Here is a 20,106-nt window from a genome sequence, read left to right as displayed (position 1 = left end):
CTGCCTCAGGCATGGCTGAGGATTAAGCTTTTCACTGGGATGGAACAATCACTGTTTGGTTCCTTCCAACACCCTTCCGGGAGCCTGTTCCTAATTATATTTAGATGGAAGTGGGTTTTCTGAGATGCCACAGAAGACTGCAAAGGATTCAGACACTGTGAGCCTGAAAGAAGGGAAGATATACTAGTGAGAAGTCAGCTTCAGAGAAAGACGCCTTTAAAAATTGAAAAGGTATCTCAAATAGGCACCGGCTTCTTGTGTTGGAGTCTTTCCTCTAGTTTCTTTCAGATTGCCCTAGGTCTGGACCTTCCTCTTTCTCTGCATCTATAAGTAGGATCTATAAGATGAGATGACTGGGAGGCCAGGCAACAGATGAGGCAAGGTGTGGGTGGACAGGAGCACAGATTAAAAGGGCTGATCATTACAGAGGGTCTAGGGAAGGGAGGTGTGGAAAGCACACCGGGAGAGAGGGCACACTGCCGGCTAATGGTAGGTCGGATGCTGAGATCCTGGAGCGCAGGTTTGACTAGTGTGAGGTTGCTTCAAAAGTGCTGCAAAGGACACTGGGAACTTTGTTAGCAAGGCAAGGGACCCTCAACATCTAGGAGAGTACCTGGAGCAGGTACTGTAGCTAGATGGGAGCATGGAATTTTCTGAGAAGGGTCTACTGTGCGTGCAGTCTTCACAAAGTTGTACTCCCCATGTCATTGGTTATGACTCTCTCAATCTTTTGGAGCAAGGAAATTCAAGTACATAAAAGCAGAATGGTGGCGAAGAAGTGAGTGACAACGGAAAAGGAGGAGCAGCTGGTGTGGGCATGCGCAAAGCAGGTGCCTAGCTACGGATTTGCAAAGCGGAGCACTCGTGTTAGTGTCTTCAGGGAAGCTTTAGGATTGTGCAGCAACATGTGGGCCGCTAATGCATGTGAAGATATAAAGGAACTTGATTTGCTTTTGGAGCAGGGGGCAGAACCCAGGGCACATAAGCTAAGTGCGCACTGCGCCAGGAGCAGCCCCCTCAGGCTCTGGGCGGTGGAGCTTCTCGGCTCTGCAATAGCAACGCTATACACACTTGTTCACACACACACACACACACACACACACACACACACACACATACACACACACACACACACACACTCTTTCTGTGTCTGGTAGTTTCTTACATTATCTCACTGTGGACAGTAAACATTTGTAGATGTTTCCTTTTGTATCCTCTCTGATCTTGGGGGTGGAGGTGGGGGTGGGGAACTGATCACATGATGCCCGCTCTGCCACACAGATCTTAAAGAGAAAGTGATACGAAAGCTCAGGGTCTGCCTAGAGCTCATGTAGTTAGCAACACCGGCCACGGAGACGAAGGGAGTGAGGACAGAAAAATCCCAATGGCAGAGGAGTTCTGCTGGTGGGTGTGACAATGGCAGCTGTGATGGTGACGGAGACAGCACGCAACAGCCCATTTCCTAGAAGCATCAGGGATTATGGCTTTGAGTGAGGTTAAGAGATGCTAGTGGTGCCAGTAGTGGTCCGAACTCCCCCAGGTAACAGCAACTTTGCACTACCGTCTTGCCACAGCACAGGAGGGCACTGCAGCCTTCAGACCTGGGTCTTGGGTCCTGCTGGAGCACCGTTGCTTACAGCTAGCAATCCTGGCTGATGGACTAAGACCGGTTACATACTTTTGGGCATGCTTCCACGTGTCACTGTTCTTGTGTACCAAACTAACCATGCCGCAGAGCCAATTCTGGAAAAGTTTTCTTTGCATTTGCTTCATGCTGAATTGATTCCTGTGCCGTAGCTTTTATTGGTTTTTGTTGTTGTTGTTGTTGGTATTTTGTTTTTGTGGCTTTTTTTCTCCCCCCGCCCTCCCCCCTTTTTTTCTCCTGAGCAATCATTTTCCTCTGTGCAACCTCTTCTGGCTGAGGGACAATTCGTTCCCTTCCTTGGAGCCCACGCACGGTTTACTCCTCCCGGTATTCACAGTGCTGGCTATCTCCAGTTCTCCGGGGCTTGGAAAGAAGTTTTTCCAACACTCTAGCTTTCTATTTTCTTCTCTGTGGTTATTCTTTAAAAGAAAGAAGGAAAGAAAGAAAGAAATGTTAAATCTTTTAATTTTATGTGTGCAAAGGTTTTGCCTGCTTATCTGTCTGTTCACCACATGTGTGCCTGGTGCTTTTGGAGGCCAGAAAAAGGCACTTGATCCCCTGAAAGTGGAGTTACAGATGATTGTGAGCCACCAGGTGGATGCTGGGAACTGAAGCCAAGCATTCTGCAAGGGCAGCCAGTGCCATCTTGCCAGTCTCACTTCTCTGTGACTTTTCAGCAACAAACAATTACTGCATGTCTTGCTGGATACTTTATTGCTCTAGCAATGAGCTACATCAGCAACCCTCTATTTTCCTTTAAAAAGTTTTTATGTCTTACATTGAGATGTAACAAGAATAAATTAATAAAAAAAAAAAGAAAAAAAGTTTTTATGTCTTTAATTTTATTCCTTGTTTTGTATTTATTTAATTTCATTTTAGAAGTTTTAATTTTTACTTTGGGGTAAGCTCTTTTCCTTTATAAAATTCTCTTTATCTTCCCTTCTTCTCTATAACATCCATTTAACCTTGACCTATGACTTCCACATGCACATGCATACACACACACACACATGTTTATACATACAGTACAGTAATGAACTGAACAGACCTTTTTTAATTTTAATTTTATTAATTTGTTCAGATTACAACTCAATTGTTATTCCATCACTTGTATCCTCCCATTCCTCCCTCCCTCCTGCTTTCACCCTATTTCTCTCCCCTAGGTCTATGACTGAGAGGGACCTCCTCCTCCACTATATGGTCATAGGCTATCAAGTCTCATCTTGGTAGCCTGCTTATTCTTTCTTTGAGTGCCATCAGGCCTCCCCACCAAGGGGACGTGGTCAAATATGAAGCACCAGAGTTCATGTCAGAGTCAGTCCCCACTCTCCACATAACTGTGGATAATGTCCTGTCCATTGAGTAGATCAGAGTAGGGGTTCAATGTCTACTACTTGTATTGTCCTTGGTTAGTGCAATAGTTTGAGCAGACCCCCCCCCCCCTCAGTTCTTAAGAGAAGAAATGGCCAACCAGTACTTGGAAAGTCATTCAACATTCTCAGCCATCAAGGTTTGCAGGTTAAAACCGCTCCAAGGTTCTGCGCTATCCAGGTGGATTAGCTATCATCAGGAAAACAACTGACAACAAATGCTTGAGAGGATGTGGAAAGAGGGTCCTTTATTTCCTGCTGAGGGAAGGTAGAGCAGTGCAGCCTCCATGGAAATCAGCACAGAGATCCTCACATGGCCGAAACTAGAACTACCATACAGTTACACTGCTAGAACGGTACCGTATTTGTTACATCACTCCTGACACTTGCACTCGCAGCACAGCCATGTTTGCAGCTTCAGCATTCACAACAGCCGGGACAGGGAACTAGTCTAGATGCCTGCTAACAGGTGGGTGGATAAAGAAAATGAGGTAGGTGTACGCAGTGAAGTTTTATGCAGCCATCAACTGAAGTCATGACATTTGCAACAAAACACATACAACTGGAAATCATGTTAGGCAAACTCAACCAAACTCAGAAGGAAAAAACACAGCACATTTTCTCTCACATGCAGAGTGTAAATTTAAAGCTACATGTGTGAGTGTGTATGTGTAGGGGTAAGTCATGAAACTAGGAAGGGGATCACGAGGAGAGAAGATATCTTTTTCTTTTTTTTCTGAGACAGGGTCTATGTAGCTCTGACTGTCATGGAATGGAACTCTCTATATAGACCAGCTTAGCCTCAAACTTGCAGAGACACTGGCTGTCTCAGGAATGCTGGAATTGAAGGAGTTTGCCACCATGCCCTGCAACATAGGAAGGTATCTTAAGGAAGGTGGAAAACAGGAAGGGTGATGGGATATATGTAATACAAAAGCAGAAGTTGAGTCTAAAGAAAGGGGACCGTGAAGTGGGGAGGGGCGGAAATGAGAACGAAGGACAATGCAGCATATGTTTTAAGATGCCCCCCCAAAAACTCATTACCTTGTATGTTAATTTTTATAAAATTATTTTTAAAGGCTAGTGATAAATTCTGTAAGAGTTAGCACAGAAATATGATATACTTTAAAAATTTTTGAAAGAGACACAGTTTTTATTTTTAAAGAATAACAATTCTGTCTAATATAAAATAAGTGTACAGTGGGGATTGGAGAACAAAAGAACTCTCTGATGCCTGAGAAAGGATACTGAGCTGCTGTTCCACTCTGGACCACTGGTGACCCAAGAAATGTGTGAGAACTCAGCCAGCAGCCAATCTAGACTTTATTAGTACATGACTGGAAGAGTCAGGCCTAAAGAAACCAATTTTGATCCTGTTACTAAGCATCAGAGAAGCGATGACAAGGGACGTGACTATAGACTTGTCTACAGGCAATGTCATTGCAATCTCCCACACACAACAGGAAGCAGGAAGGCAGGTGTGTAGACAAGACTTAGAGAGGCCAAAAGACCTAAGAATAAGGTGTCCGTGCACCTGTCAGCTGGAGGCCACAGCGGATCAAAGGGGACCCTAATGGATGCTGGCAGACATGATGGCCCAGGACAGGTGCACCTCATCAGACACCAGCAGAAGACAGGATGGCTGTGAGCCAGGTGCCTTACCACACCACAGATCGGCCCAAGCTTAAAACAGGAGGGCAAAACATGGAATTTGATTGTTGACGCGTCAATACTTTCATAATCACAAAACGTATTTAGATACAGAAAAAGGAGTAGATGTGTATCCATGACATCCACACTTTGGTTCTTGCAGATGAGCACAGTGCTGTCACCTTAAGCTATAGTGTCATTGATTATTAGAAATATCTATTTTAAACACTAGTGACCTCAGAAGTCCACAGCCACTTGTCACTCTTCCTAGAGGCGACTCCAGCTCTACACGGCTTTTTCATAAGTCAAGTTAAACTACTTGGCAGTAGTGGTGACAGGGGAAAGCAAAGTATGGTGGGTACTGAACAGTCTTGGGAATGTTTGGGAAATTAATTTGATTGAATTAGATTACTATTCATTACAAAGGCTTTGTGTTTGATAGAACAGATACCAATCCTGCCAAGAAAGCTTTTGGGACCCCCAAATTCACAGTTCAATGGGGGTTTGTCTTGTTTTCCAGTTTGATATCCAATACAAAACATGAGGACCTATCTCCCATGGATTTCTCTCCCACTGATCTTGAAAAATTGGATATCATGGAAGTATTGAACTCTACCAAGAAGTACAACACAAAACTCTCCTAAAATTTTGGAAAATCTCAGGGATGCAAGCTAAGAGCTGTCAGAAGAAGAGCAACTTGGGCATGGTAGGAACCAGTAAGTTTGGAAAAAGTCATATGGAAAAGCAAATTTGGGGAGCTTTTGATCTGACTCAAATACTAGAAACTAGGCCCAGACTCACAGCTCTGCAGTGACTTTTCAAAAGACTCAGAATATTTTGAAGTCACAGAATGGACCCAATTCGGTGCTATAATTATTTAATCAACCCCTGTGTTATTTTATGTTTACTTTTATCTATTTAGTCATTCTATTTATTTGGGACCAGAAGTACATCCAGTCTCTCCAGTGGGTTTATGTGAAGTCCAGAAGTCACCCTTTCCTTTGGGAAGATACAACCTGCCTTTTGGTGAAAGGTTCCTGCCTCCCCACTGGGCGTCCTTGCAGTCTGGCCATGCCAAGTATGCTAAGGATATGAAGATCTCAGACACTGATGCCTACTAGTGCCTAAAAGGCTGTGTAGACAGCCCCGAGAATTGCCAGTTCCTGGCATTCATGCCCTGTCAGCCTCTTCTCCCGTTGGGAAGGTCTGACTTGTAACCAGTGGAACACTGTACCAAAAAGGGGCTTCTAAGAAAAGGCCATAAGAGCCATCTCAAGCTCTTTCTTGCTTTCCTGGTCATTTGCTTCGGAGGAAAAGAGTTTCACATTATCAAAACTTCAGCACCTCTATGGACCCGAAAAAAGCCCATGTAAGTGTGCCATCTTGAGATGGATGCATAAGGTCTGGTAAAGCCCTCCATTGACTGAAACCCTGGCCAGCCTCTCCAGTAAAACCCAATGAAAGACCACGGAGAGAATCACCAATTTAAACTGCTCCCCAGATACCTGACTCATACACACTGTGAAGTGAGAGGCATCTTTTGTTTGTCTTAAGTTGCAAAGTTTTGGAAACGTTTATCACTTAGCAATAGATCAATAATACAAAACCTTTGTTCTAGCTCAACTTTTACCCTCAGTAAGTGTTGATACATATACATACTTTGTGTTAGGGGCACCGTGAGGACAACTGATTTCTTCCTGGTGTAGAGTGAAGCAGTTGGTGAGAAAGTGTGACAGGCAGTAACAGAAAACCTCAGGAGTCATTACTAAAGGAGAGGAGACTGCTACATAGAAGTATTTCCCTTTTATGTATAGTGCATGCCTCAGTGTCTTATTTAAAGTTTTAAAAGCATTGTTTTAAATTTTCGAACAGTTGTTATTGCTGTAGGTGGTGGTTTAAATTCCAATGGCCCTCATAGGCTCATATGTTTGAGTACTTGGTCCCTAACTGGTGGAACTCTTAGGGAAGGATTAGGAGGAGTGGCTTGGTTGAAGGAGGTGTGTCACTGGGGGGGTGGGCATTGTGGTTTCAAAAGCCCATGTGCTGTCAGAGTGGTTCTTATGTCTCAAGATGTAAGCTCTCACCTACTGCTCCAGTGCCCTGCCTGCCTAGATACCTGCCTGCCTGCTGCCATGCTCTCTACCCTGGTGGTAATGGATTCACCCTCTACAATGTCTATTTTGGTCATGGTGTATTGGACTTGGTGCTTTGATCATAAGTGCTTTGTCACAGCAATAGAAAAGAGACTAAGACACTATTCTACTCAAGAAATAACTCTAAAACCTGTCGCCTTGTTGGAGGTTGGTTTGATGTATTTTGATGTTAATTTCTGTTTTTTGTCTCTGTGACCCACCTTGTCTAAGAGCCTAACCTGTTTGACCAATAAAAGGCCATCACCCTGGGCGGGGCAAATGGGATGGACGTGGCTAAGGTTCTGGGGCTGGGGGAGACAGAAGGAATCTTGGGAAGAAGGGAGATGAGAGGAGAGGGTGAAGAGAAAGTTTGCGCCATCATGGGTGAAGTGAAGGAGAAGCACATGGCCAGCGTGCATGGGGACTTGGCCCAGATGATGATAATTAGCAAGTATATGGAATTATTGATGGGAGGTAGCTTGATAGAAATTATTAGAAGCAGATGGCATGGGATTGGGGCAGGTATTCTATGCCTGCCCTGCTATGGCAAGTAGTTTAATAATTATAGGCCTAATAATAATAATAATATTATTATTATAACTGCATCATCACCTTGTCCATTAAAACTCATAATTTGTGACTAACTAGAACATTCTGCAAGCTTTGCCTGGGCTCCCTTGTGTAGCCACAGGTAATTCTGCTGGGAGAGATAGTCTCCCTTAGTGGCTAGGACCTCATGTAAGGTGGTAGAGACACTGGGACCATTTCTTCAAGAGTTGTTTTTATTTTTTAAATATGAAGCTTTACAGCCCAGCTATTTTAGGATCCTAGAAGTGAGTGAGGGTGGGGGTGGGTGGGGGGGTGGGAGGATGGGGGGTGGGGGGTGGGGGGTCAGGGGGGTTATCAACACACTGTTTCTGTTGTTCATCAGCACCAATCACAATGCCACCTCAGACACAATGACTGGAGACAGACACCACTACTTCCTAAGGAGAAGCCTTACGGAGAACTTCTGGCTAACTTTAGTGCACTGCAGTGATAATGGTCTCCTTTTGAAAATTCGAACAAAATAAAGATTATAAAAAGAAAGGTACAGATCATTCAAAAGGATATTATCCCCAAATAATGACTATTAATGGTTGATTGGCATAACTGTTTATGATATATTTATTTGTACATATTAAGACACTGTGTGGATGAAATGACAGGTGCATGAGTGACTGGTTAGATAGAAGTAAAATCATCTAAGATATAAGAATTATTGTTTTTACTAACATGTTACAGATTTATCTAAGACAGATAGACAACTTAAGAAAGATGAAAAAGAACCCAAATACCCAGAGTTCTTCATATTTACAGATTTATTTTGATTTGCTTAGAGATTACAAATTAGCTTTTATTTTGTAGTCAAAATTCTTTTGGTTGCTTTGGGTATAAGCCTGTATTTAAACAATTGTAGGGTTCACGTGGGTACCTTCAATCGTGACCTTCATTTGGTAGGCTGTTGTGAAGTGGGCTGTGGCCAGCATATTCTTCTAATGTAGAGAAGAAATTCCAAGCTGCCTTTACCCTTGAGTAAACACTTGGCTGAGTGTTGTAAGAATTCCTCCTGTGGGGAGAGTAAACAGAATCTACCCCATCCTTATAAGGCTCCATCATAAAGCAAAATAGGATTTCCCCAGAGTTCACTGTGGGGGAACTAAATAATTTATTGGGCTTATTTACAGAGCATGCATGAGGAGTTTTTGGCAGGGGTGTGAGTGACCCCAACATATCTGCACTGGAAAGTCTTTACCCCGCACAGGCAATGGCTTCCCCATTGTTCCATAGAAGGATCCTCTTTCATTTGACTGCGCCCCTATATACTCTACCGCCTTTTGAGACACCCCCCCCCCCGGGCAGGCCTCCTAGGGTAATTAGGGAATAATTGTATGTTAAATAGCAGAGAAGAGCAGTTGAAATATTGGGTGCCTGTCTAAAGAGGTGCTATAAGTCATCAATAAACTCTATCTCCATGGTCAGGACATCTCCAGGCGAGGACAGCTGATCTAATGCAGAAGGCCACCACTTTCTACAACACTGGGTATAATTTTTTTCCTTTTCCTCAAATATTAACAACATTGTTACTTTGTCTTCTCCCAATCAAGGTTTTTTTAGCAAGAAATAACCTCATTTTTTTCTCAGTTGTATGCTTGATTTCTGCCCTGTGGCATGACAGGAAGGGACGTGAAAATCTAGAGAATTTAAAAAATTTTACAACTTTGCCAGTAAATGTTTTCACATAACTTGTTCTCTGTTTCTGTGGTGTGTGAGTATGTGTAGACAAGTGTGTGTGTGGTGTATACGTATAAATATGATTGTGTGGTATGTGTGTGACTGTGGTGCATGTGTGTGTGTACAAGCATGTGCATGTGTGGTGTGTGTGTACACAAATGTGTGTGTATGTTATGTGTGGTGTGTGTGTTGCAAATTAACTAAAAATCAGTTCTTTTGTTCCTGGAAACATTTCTTCCATTATATCCCTACCTATTTTCAGCATTTCTAATGGTTCCATTATTAGCATTCAAACTTTCGAGTTGCTCTTTTTGGTACCTAAAGTGTTTTATATCTGTAGACCAAGCTAGTCTGTAATTTATGGTAATCCTCTTGCCTCTGCCTCCCAAATGCTGGGATTACAGGTGTACACCATCATGGCTGCTATGAACTGGCTTCTTAATTTGTCAGTTTTGAATTGATCTTTTTGGTCTTCTTAATGAGTTTCATATTGCTGCTGCCTTTTACTTGCATCTGTCTCGTAACCGTGTCCACTCCTGCACCACTCTCTGAGCTCTTGCGGGACATTTGTGCTGTTTGTGTATGAATGCTATATACACTTTCTGTTTTGCGTGGCACATTATCTTCTTTCTCGCATTTGGTCCTTTTGAGTGACATTGATGGTTACAGACTTACAGCTCACTTCTCTCATCTTTTATCATCCTTTCATCTTTGCTGGTATTGATTTACTCCTAGCTATGGTTCTAGCGCTAACTTTTGCTTTCTTTTCATTCTTCCAAGGCCTAAGACCTCAAGACAGTAAGGCCTCTGGTGTTAGTGGGGACAGGTTATAGCCCTCCTGTGGGGCTTGGGCTCTTTCTTCTGGGATCCTATTGCACATTCTGTACAGGACCTCCTTCACCCTAATAGGGATGCATCTAACTCCCCTGTCCTTTAGAGAAACCCTCACAGATAAAATTCTGATGACCTTACCTAACCCATGAAGACCCCAAGATCACATTAAGACAATGAAAACAGGGGTCCGGGGATGGCTCAGGTGTTAGAGTACTTGCTGCTCTAGGTTGAGTCACCGTGGATGACAACTGTCTCCAACTCCAGTTCCAGAGATCTGAAGTTCTCTTCAGATCTCCACGGGCACTGTACACACACGATGCCCAGACATTCATGCAGGCAAAAGGCCTACACACGCTTTTTAAAAAGTGGAAATAGGATATTGTAAATTTATTCTCTCGAAAGGAAAATGTGTAGTCTTAGAGGGATTATCTCAGTGGCAGATTGTGTGGTTGACACATGTTTGAGATTCTAGCATCCATCCTCAGTGTGCTTGCATACACACACACACACACACACACACACACACACACACGGAGAGAAAGGGGATATGGAAAGGGAGATGAAAACATGAAACCAAAAATATAATGACTCTCAACAAGAGCCTAGCCAGCTTCAGTTGTGTAGCAAGGCAGTTGTTTGAAACACTTGGTTTATGAAGACGCCGTGCTTCAGACTGCCTTCCTTTATGCTGCCGAGAGAACATCTCTTACCCAGGTCCTGACTGAAATGCCCTATATGCTAGGGGATCAAATTGACATAAAGCTCCAAAATGAAACAAAAATGAACATTTTTTCACAAGTAGTTTCTCCATAAAATCTCTCCTTTGATTTCATTGACATTCAGTGTGAAGACATTTTTATTGACAATGATTTTTTTTTTTAGTCTCTTACCATCAGTGTTTACCTCAACTTCAAGGGTTTGAGAGATTTTTTTTTTTTTATCTCGTTGCCTAAAGTCATAAAAGCTGGATGGTGAAAAGGTCATGATGGCTCATATATGTGATATGTATATATATGTATATGTATACATACACACATATTACATATATATGTCATTCAGATATAAATAAGCTTGCCATAGGTTCCCTTTTCTCTTCTTTTCCAATTTCTGTAGTACATATAGTTTAAGACTATTTCCTTGTGTAGAAACAATAATTTACTCAGTAGGTCCTCTTTAGTAGTGCTTTATAACAAAGCATTTTTTGTTAGTTTCTAAGCAAACCTCAACATGAAGCTGGGATAGATCAAAATAGAATGTTTTGAGGATATAAAGAATGTCACATAAAAGAGATGACTGATTCTTCTACAATTAAATGTGTGCATTAAATTAAACACATGCCACCCAGACTCTGGGCAGGAACTAAGTTGATGGCTTGTGCTTCAAATAAGCGAGAAGCTACCATTCATTCCCTTGATGAAAAGAAGTGTGTGTGTGTGTGTGTGTGTGTGTGTGTAAATGATGTTAGCAAAAATATGTTAATTTGGAGCTGGTGAGGTGGCTTAGTGGGAAGGCCTGTTCATAAACCTGATGGCCTGAGTTTAATCTTTGGATTCCATCAAAGTGGCAAGGGAGAACTAGAGACAACACCAGAAGTTGTCCTCTGATGTCCACATGCTTATTTCTGAACACATACACACACACAGAGAGAGAGAGAGAGAGAGAGAGAGAGAGAGAGAGAGAGAGAGAGAGAGAGAGGAGAGAGAGAGAAGAAGAGAAGAGAAGAAAAGAGAAAGGGAAGTTTAAAAGAATAGAAAAAAACTTGTCGATTTTCTATCAGCAAAAAGGCGCCTTTACACTTGAGGTAATGAAGCCATTGAAATTTATTCTCTCCTCTCACAAAATACGTGTGTATGTTTTAACAGAAATAAACTACAGCCAGATTAATTATGTCTGAAAAAAATATGGTACAATTTCCCCTCCCCTGCCTTTTCTTGTAAGGAAAGATTTGGTTTCATCCCTCTTGGCTTCTCCTCCTGGGAGGGAGGTATATGCAGTGTGACCTGGACAAGCCACTTTGACAGTTTAAGTTTGAGTCATGATGCCCTCCCTCTTTTTGTAAAATGGGCTGTAGCAAGAAGTAGGAGCTAGCGATATATAATAAATTCTTAAGAGTTAATGATATTTAATAAAATTCCCAAGAAATGGTTGTTGGTGCGTGATCACTACCATTCCTGAGTTGCTTTCTGAGACACAGCAAATGGCTGCAAAGTGACAAGGCTCAGGGGTGGCCCTTGCTCCGCAAGCTTGCCATCTGAAAGGTAAGAGGACCATGTCGATAAACATGATGAGCAGTGTCACTCGTGGCGAACATGCCAGCAGACCAGTGGCCTTTATCCAGGATAATGTCTGCCTAAAGTACTAATATCTGTCTTCTCCACGTAGCATTTCATATTGCTAAAAATACTAGGTGGAACCAAGAGGAGGTGAGACAGGGAACAAGCATCAGGGTTCTAGTGGAGCAGCGGAAAATCCCTAACAGCTGGTACTAACAGAGAGACGTAGGCTCAATTTTCTTATCAATTATATTTTATTATGAACTTGTTAAATGAGCCTACCTCCCTAACAACCCGACTAACCCAAACAATTGGAAACAGATATTAAAGAACACTATAATGAAACCTTAAGGATATCAGTTCTGAGGAATGATCCTCCTGGTGTAGGCAGCAGGATTTCAGCAGACCAGCAATTCCACCAAAGTTGCTGCTGGAACCAGGAGCAGCAGCTGGAACCTGAAGCCTCAGCTGGAGTCCAAAGCCTTGAAGCTTTCCCTGGAGCAGTTCTCTTTAGGAGCTTCTTGAAGTGCAGGGATGAACAGCCAAAAACCAAGTCCCACAAAAAGCCCTCTCTCCTGTTTTGGGCTCGTATGTATATGTACACACACACACACACACACACACACACACACACACACACACACACATATCCTCTCAGTCTGTTCAAGGATGTTTTTCACCAAGCTCCCCCATGAAGTAGTTCGACTTCTAAGTGGAAAAGCATCCTGCTTTTGGGATCAAAACAGAAATAGGTTTACCTCCCCTTCAGAGAGAATCTTCACTTTGTTCTTTTAGAGTATCTTTTTGGGGTGCTGGGAAGTGGAAACGTCACTTTTCCCAAACAGTAATAGTAACAGCAAATTGTTATTTAGTGTTTACTGTGTGCCAAACACAGGGATAAAGATTTTCTGGGCATTAAAAGAAAAACCCTCATTCTTCCCCGTCTGGTAGACACTATGGTACCCCTTTCTTTACATCAGAGGAAACTGGGGTTCAGTGTGAACAAGTCATCTGCCTATCATGAGAAACTGGGAAAATAATTTCTTGGTTAGTTTTATGTAAACAATGGGACTACCAGATCTGTGTTCCTATTGTAAACACAATTGTGGTTTCTTGTCTTGAAATTCGCATTTCTGGAGATAGCCCCACTCCTGGCTCAAGGATTTGCTGGGTTTTGTCTCCTAAGCTTGGAACCACACTTCCATCAGTATGGATCTCAGAGTGGGGAACTTGGCCCATCTGGACTCCCCAGGACTAACCTAAGCCCATGAGGGTGTGCCTGCTTTCCTTTGTAATAACTGGTGACTCAGTTTTTCCCTGTACAAATACATTCTGAACGAACTGGGGTGGCGTTCAGGGCCTGCCAATCACACAGCCTTTCTTCCTAGAAGCATTCTAGCAAACCTGGTGAGGATCCCAGCAGTACATCTTGTAATTTCATTTCCTTTCGTTTCATATTTCATTTCAGCAGCATCTCCATTTTCACCCTAGAGCCTGGGGGAGATAAGCAACAAGCTAACCAAAGACACAGACTCTCCCTGAGGAATTTGCATTTATGAAAACATTTCAGAGTTGCTTCTAAACTTTCACTCATGCTCCTGGCTTTATCTCCCTCCTTCTCCCACCTTTCTTCACCACTTGCCTGGGCTAAAAGAAACAGGAAATACAGGTGTTTTGTTACATTTTTTGGATGAGTTTTTCTGTCAACTCTAAGGGAGTGTATAGGTGATTATGCCGGTGACTCTGGTCCCAGGGAATCCGACGGCTTCTTCTGACCCTTGTGGGCACTGCACACATGTGGTGTACAGGCACAGACATGCAGGCAAAACACCTATAAACATAAAAGTGAAAGTTACACACACACACACACACACACACACACACACACACACACACACGCATACACGGAGAGGAAGAGGGAGAGGTATGGAGGGGGAGGGGTGGGGAAGGGGAAGGGGGAGAGGGAGAGGGGGAGGGAGAGGGAGAGGGGAGAGGGAGAGAGAGAGAGAGAGAGAGAGAGAGAGAGAGAGAGAGAGAGAGAGAGAGAGAGAGAGAGAGAGAGAGAGAGAGAATGCTTCCTGCTCTTCCAGAGGACAAAGTGTGGTTCCTAGCATCCACATCAGATGGCTAACACCTGCTTAATTTCCAGCTCCGGGAGTCTGACACTTTCTTCTTGGCCTCTTCAGGTACCTGGATACATATGGCATACACACACACACACACACACACGCACACGCACACGCACACACGCACACACACACACGCACACAAATAAATCTTTGGGGGGAAAAGAGGTTCACAAGGACAAAGAATAATTCAAGCTCTGTGACCCCTATAAGCCAAACAGGCAATTCATTTACTGGAAGCTAAAACTTCATAAAGGTGTAAAAGTAGTTTTTTGTACTTTTTCAGATTCCAGGAACACATGGCGATAAAAGCCATCTTGAATAAGTTCTCACTAAACATGTGACTGGTAGACACTGCAAAGGGAATGGAAGAAGCCAGTTTCTTCTGCAAAATGGCACAGCAATGCACCAACACACTGTGGTAAGAGCGCATACATGTGAGAAGAGCACCTTATGGTGGGGGAGATGGAGGGGGCCTGGAAGAGGGAGGGGAGTCGAGGCTAAAGAACCCCACAGAGGGAGGCAGAACCCTAAAGCAAACCCAAGAGGAGGAAAACTAAGAGCAAATTCTAAACAGCTTTTCTTACAAATGGTTTTCATATGCGTGGTAAGAAGTGACTGAAAGAAAACAAGAGATATAATAGGCACATTATGCAACCAGGATTACTAAGGAGGGGCTAAAAACCAGAAACAGACTTTGAATAATTTGGATATGGAAAGTTTATACAAGGGCAGACACAACAGGCTAAGGGGAATTGTGCCAGTATGGGCCAGGGCGGATATTATGTCTGAAGGGAGAAAGAATGTCACATAATAAATACATTGGCAGGGGAACAAAATATATTTGGATGGAAATGAAAGATAAAAGGAACTGAGGAGTAATCATAGGAAATTATTATAGGCCATCTGGGTCAGATGAAAGGCAACTCAGGAAGTTTGTGCAGATTAAGATGCCTAACAGGAGTCCCGCCTGAGCTGAGGGGAGTACAGCAGAGTGGCGTTCTTGTCACATGTCTCTACAAGAGATTCCACCAGAGCCTGCTTTGGGCATGACTTCTGGGGCCAGAAATGCAGAAAATAGCTGGGAGGAAGCCAGGATGATTCTGGGCAGGCTGTAGGCCGACCTTCCTTCCCAGCGGATAGCTGGACTCTGTAATAACTGTTCTTCCATCTCAAGAAGAGGTGGGTCCAGTTGGCCACTCGGGTATTTTACATACTACCAAGGCCTCATGTGAGTGCACTGGCTGATAACAATTAACTAATATTTGGCTGTACCTCCACCCATCCTGGATCATGCGGGTGACTCTCTGGTTGCTCTTTTAGCATGTGGAAGGACATGCTCAAGGCAGTGGGTGAACCCATCTCCTTCACCTAATTCTCTATGTCTCTGCTTAGGAAATTGCTGGAGGTGACTGACCACAGCTCAGGCCATCTTCCAAATTCCAAGGTATTCAGAAAAGAGGACACTAGTCACCTTTGAAGTTGGTTGTCTGTGTGTTTATTCATGTATGTCTCTCTGTATATGGTGTGTGTGTATGTGTGTGTGTATGTTTGTGTGTGTGTTTATGTTTGTGTGTGTGTGTTGTACTTCGGTGTATTCAATGTGTACATGTGTTTGCGTGTGTTTCCCTACACACACACTTGCATATGCTGGTGGCAGAAGAGGACATTACCTGTCCTCTATCACTTTCCATTGTAGTCCGCTGAAAGAAGGTCTCTCCTTGAATCGAGAGCAAGCTTGGTTGCTAGCAAGTCACAGTGACTGTCCTGTCTCTGCACTCCCACCATGCTGGGCAGACAGTCATGGTATATAGGTTCACCCAGATTTTTACATGGGTTCTTGAGATCTGAATTCAAGTTCCCATGCTTGCTCAGCAAGGGCCTTTACCCACTGAACCATCGCTCCAGGCATCAGAGCTGGTTCTGGCAGAATCCAATTGCCTGCAGTCGAAAAGCTGTCACTATATTTTGTGAGTTAAAAAAAAAAAAAAAAAAGGTATAGAAAAGAGAACTTTTAAAAACAGGAAAATCTCCTTCCTAAGCAGTTTCCTGTTTCTTCAGGGGCACGAGTTTTATGTATCCATGACGTCAGATAAAACACAATTAACAGTGTCTTACAAAGGTGGAATCAGCTTAGGATTTTACCAAGAAGCTAGTAACGGACCAGCGACACCAAATATTGAACTGTAATTGTATGTAGCCCAGGTATAAACATTATATGGGTGAGGAAGAAAAATAGAAAGGCTTATAGCAAACAACTTAATAGCGAGAGAAGCTAAGGTATGGTAGGGTAGCAGTTTATTCTTCAAAGAGCTCCAAAAAACAGTTTGGAGAAGAACTGGACCTAAATGTATTAGACTTTTAAACTACCATTAAAGTTAGGCTGAGTTTGTTTCATTTAAAAATATTTATTTATTTTTATTTTACGGGTTTAGGTGTTTTACCTGAATGTATGTAAGGGCACCAAGTGTGTGCAGGGTCTGAAGAGGCCAAAAGAGGGATTTGGTTGTTTTGTTATTTTTTTGGTTTATTAAAAGATTTGACTTATTTATTTTATGTCCATGAGTGTTCTGTCTGCATGTATACCTGCATGCCAGAAGAGGACATCAGATGCCAGTGTAGATGGTTGTAAGCCACCATGTGGTTGTTGGGAATTGAACTCAGGACCTCTGTAAGAGTAGACAGTGCTCTTAACCGCTGAGTCACCTCTTCAACCCCAGAGGAGGGCTTTGGATACCCTGGAACTAGAGCTACAGATGGTTGTAAGCTTCTCTGTGGATGCTGGGAATCAAAGCAGGGTCCTCTGCAAGAACATCAAGTGCGTTTCACTGGTAGGCCACCTCTCTAGCCCTATGATGGCGTCATTTTTATGTAGGGCTAGGGATTCAGCTCAGGGCCTTGCTCATGCTAAACACACTTGCGTACTGAGCCACATCTTCAGTCTTCAGACTACACTGTTAAGCTGTAAATTCTCCGTATCAGCAAGGTCATATAGTGAGGAACCTAATCTCTCTCTGTCTCTCTCTTTGGTTTTGGTTTTCTGAGACAGGGTTACTCTGTGTGCAGCCTTGGCTGTCTTGGACTTGCTGTCCTTGAACTCACAGAGATCCACCTGCCTCTGCCTCAGTCTCCACCTTCCCGAGTTCTGGGGTTACAGGCCTGTGCCACCACACCCAGTTTATCTAATCTCTTATGTGGTTAGGAAAGGTACAAATTAGACTAACTTTTCCAGAAATTGCTATCTATGTCATATAAATTAAAGTATAATCTTCTGATTTAGTAGTTTTATACCTTTATATGTAAATATATAAGCATAACATACATACATATATATTCTATAACATGTATACAGTATATCCCTAAGAATACTAATTTCAGTTAAAATTTATAAAGTTGTACTTTTATAATATTCATAAAATAATTTATATTGTAATGTTATTTAGATGGAATTAAAATTAGAATGATAAAGTGCTTAGTAGAAGAATGAGTAAAACAGTTGTGTCTCTCTAATATAATGAAATAAAATGCATTCATTAAGCTTACTAGTGACGGGGCTGGTGAGATAGTTCATCAGCTAAAAGTGCTTGCCTGCTGTCTAGCCTGATTGTCTAAATTCCATCCCCAGGCCCTGTGTAATAATGGAAGAAGCTGTCCTCAGACCTCCAAAAATGTGCCACAGCCTACGTCTTAGTTGAGGTTTCTACTGCTGGGATAAACACCATGACCAACAACACCTTGGGGGAGGAAAGGGCTTATTTCAGCTTATCCTTTGTAGTCCATTATGAAGGGAAGGCAGGGCACAAACTCAAGGCAGGAACTGGAAGGCAGGAACTGAAGAAAAGACCATGGAGGAATGCTGCTTGTCACTCACGGTTTACCCAGTCTGCTTTCTTCTCAATTCCAGGACCACCTCCCCAGGGGTGACACTGCCTACAGTGAGCAGGGCCCTCCCACGTCAATTGTCAGTCAAGAAAATGCACCACATGTTTGCCCACAGGCCAATCTTACAGAAGCACGTTGTTGTTGTTGTTGTTGTTTTCCAGTTAAGAGTCCCTCTTCCCAATATGTCTCTCACTTCTGCTAAGTTGAAAAACAAAACAAAACAAAACCTAACCAGGACGGCCTGTCACTGCTCTCTCTGTCCTATCACATACAAACAGCAAGAACAAGAATGAGAACAGTTTATTTTTTGGGAGTGTCTTCATAAAAATGGGAACACGTGGATAGGTGAAAATAAAGCACGCAGAAATGGACAGGAAATACACAGAAATATATAGTCTGAAATGTCAGTCCTGTTAGTTTGAAGAGTCTCCATGGTTACTCAGGCCTTACTGAAACAATTGTTAATCTTCTAAACAAAATGCTTTCCCTTACTTCTTAGCCTTTGCTACTTTCTTGCTTTTTGTCACCAGCACTAAGCGGCTTTCCTCACACAGGGCATTTTTCTTAATAGTTACTACACTTGATAAAGTGAAGATGGCAACAAAGTCACATTGAGCATGGGATCCTGGGAGGTCTGACAGTGGTGACAGAAACCCGGGGTAGGAGCCCCTTCTGAAGGCTACAACCACCACTAATCGCAGTAACAATAAAGAGTTCTTTTTAAGGAGGAATTATTTGGTATGGGCAATTGATGTTCACTGGGACTTACATGAATAGAGTGGATAAATACATCCTTTGTAAAAAAGAATGTTCTTTTTCATTATCAGTATTGGCCAAGAAAGCACTATGAACTAACTATACTGTGGTCTCTGACCCTTGAGATCAGTGGTTCTCAACTCTCCTAATGCTGTGGCCTTAATACAGTTCCTCATATTGTGGTGACCCCCAACCATACCATTATTTTTGTTGTTACTTCATAACTATAGTTATGAATAGCAATGGACATAGCTGACATACAGCCTCAAGGGGTAGTGACCCACTGGTTGAGAACCAATACTCTAGAGAAATGTGGGACCTTCCACTCTGAGGACCAGAGAGCTGCTCTGGTCCCATCCTATCTGCAAAGAGCTTATGATCCAAATTCATATAAGGGCAAATTATGAGCTACCAGTCCTTGTAACTTTTTTCTCAAATAACTAAATGGAGGAATAAGCTATCAAATGGTAATATCTACATTAAACTAGGAGTTGTTGGAGAGAAGAGAAAGAAGAAATCAAATTTCTTTGAGTGGAGGAAGTATAATTTTTACTAAGCAATCACAAGTACAAAATTTAATTTTCTTTATTTTTCTATGACTGAAGGGGGCTGCATCCCCAGGCTTCCCCACCATTGATCCAAAGCTCCTCAATCTGATGACATGACTCTCATATTACCATATGTTCGATCAGTCTGCTTATTACTGTGTGAAAGTTACCTCTATGGAGAAACAGGAGCCCTCTACAGCATGGCTGTTGATGCAAAAATGGTGCAGTTTCCATAGAAACCAGAATGGAATTATCTTCAAAACAAAATAAAAAAACATTGGAAATAGAACTACCGCAGATCCAGCAATCTCAATGTGGATATTTTCCCAAATGCACTGAAATCACATTCTTGTATCTCTGCTCAGGGTAGCACAATCTGTAATAGAAAAAGGTGGAAACAAGGTGACTGTTCACTGGTGGATACGGAAAACATGGAATATTCATGAAATGCAACAGCATCGGGTCTTAGGAAGGAAACTCTGTCATGTGCAACATGGATGAGCCTTGGGGATCTAATGCTTGATAAAATAACCAGATTGCAAAGGGCAGGTGTTATATAATCCATCTTCTATGAGGCCTCTGAAGCAGGGAGCTCACAGAGTCAGACTGTGGGGTT

This window comes from Acomys russatus, chromosome 2 (assembly GCF_903995435.1).
Source record: "Acomys russatus chromosome 2, mAcoRus1.1, whole genome shotgun sequence".
Classification (NCBI taxonomy): domain Eukaryota; kingdom Metazoa; phylum Chordata; class Mammalia; order Rodentia; family Muridae; genus Acomys; species Acomys russatus.
Note: the sequence above shows the minus strand (reverse complement) of the source record.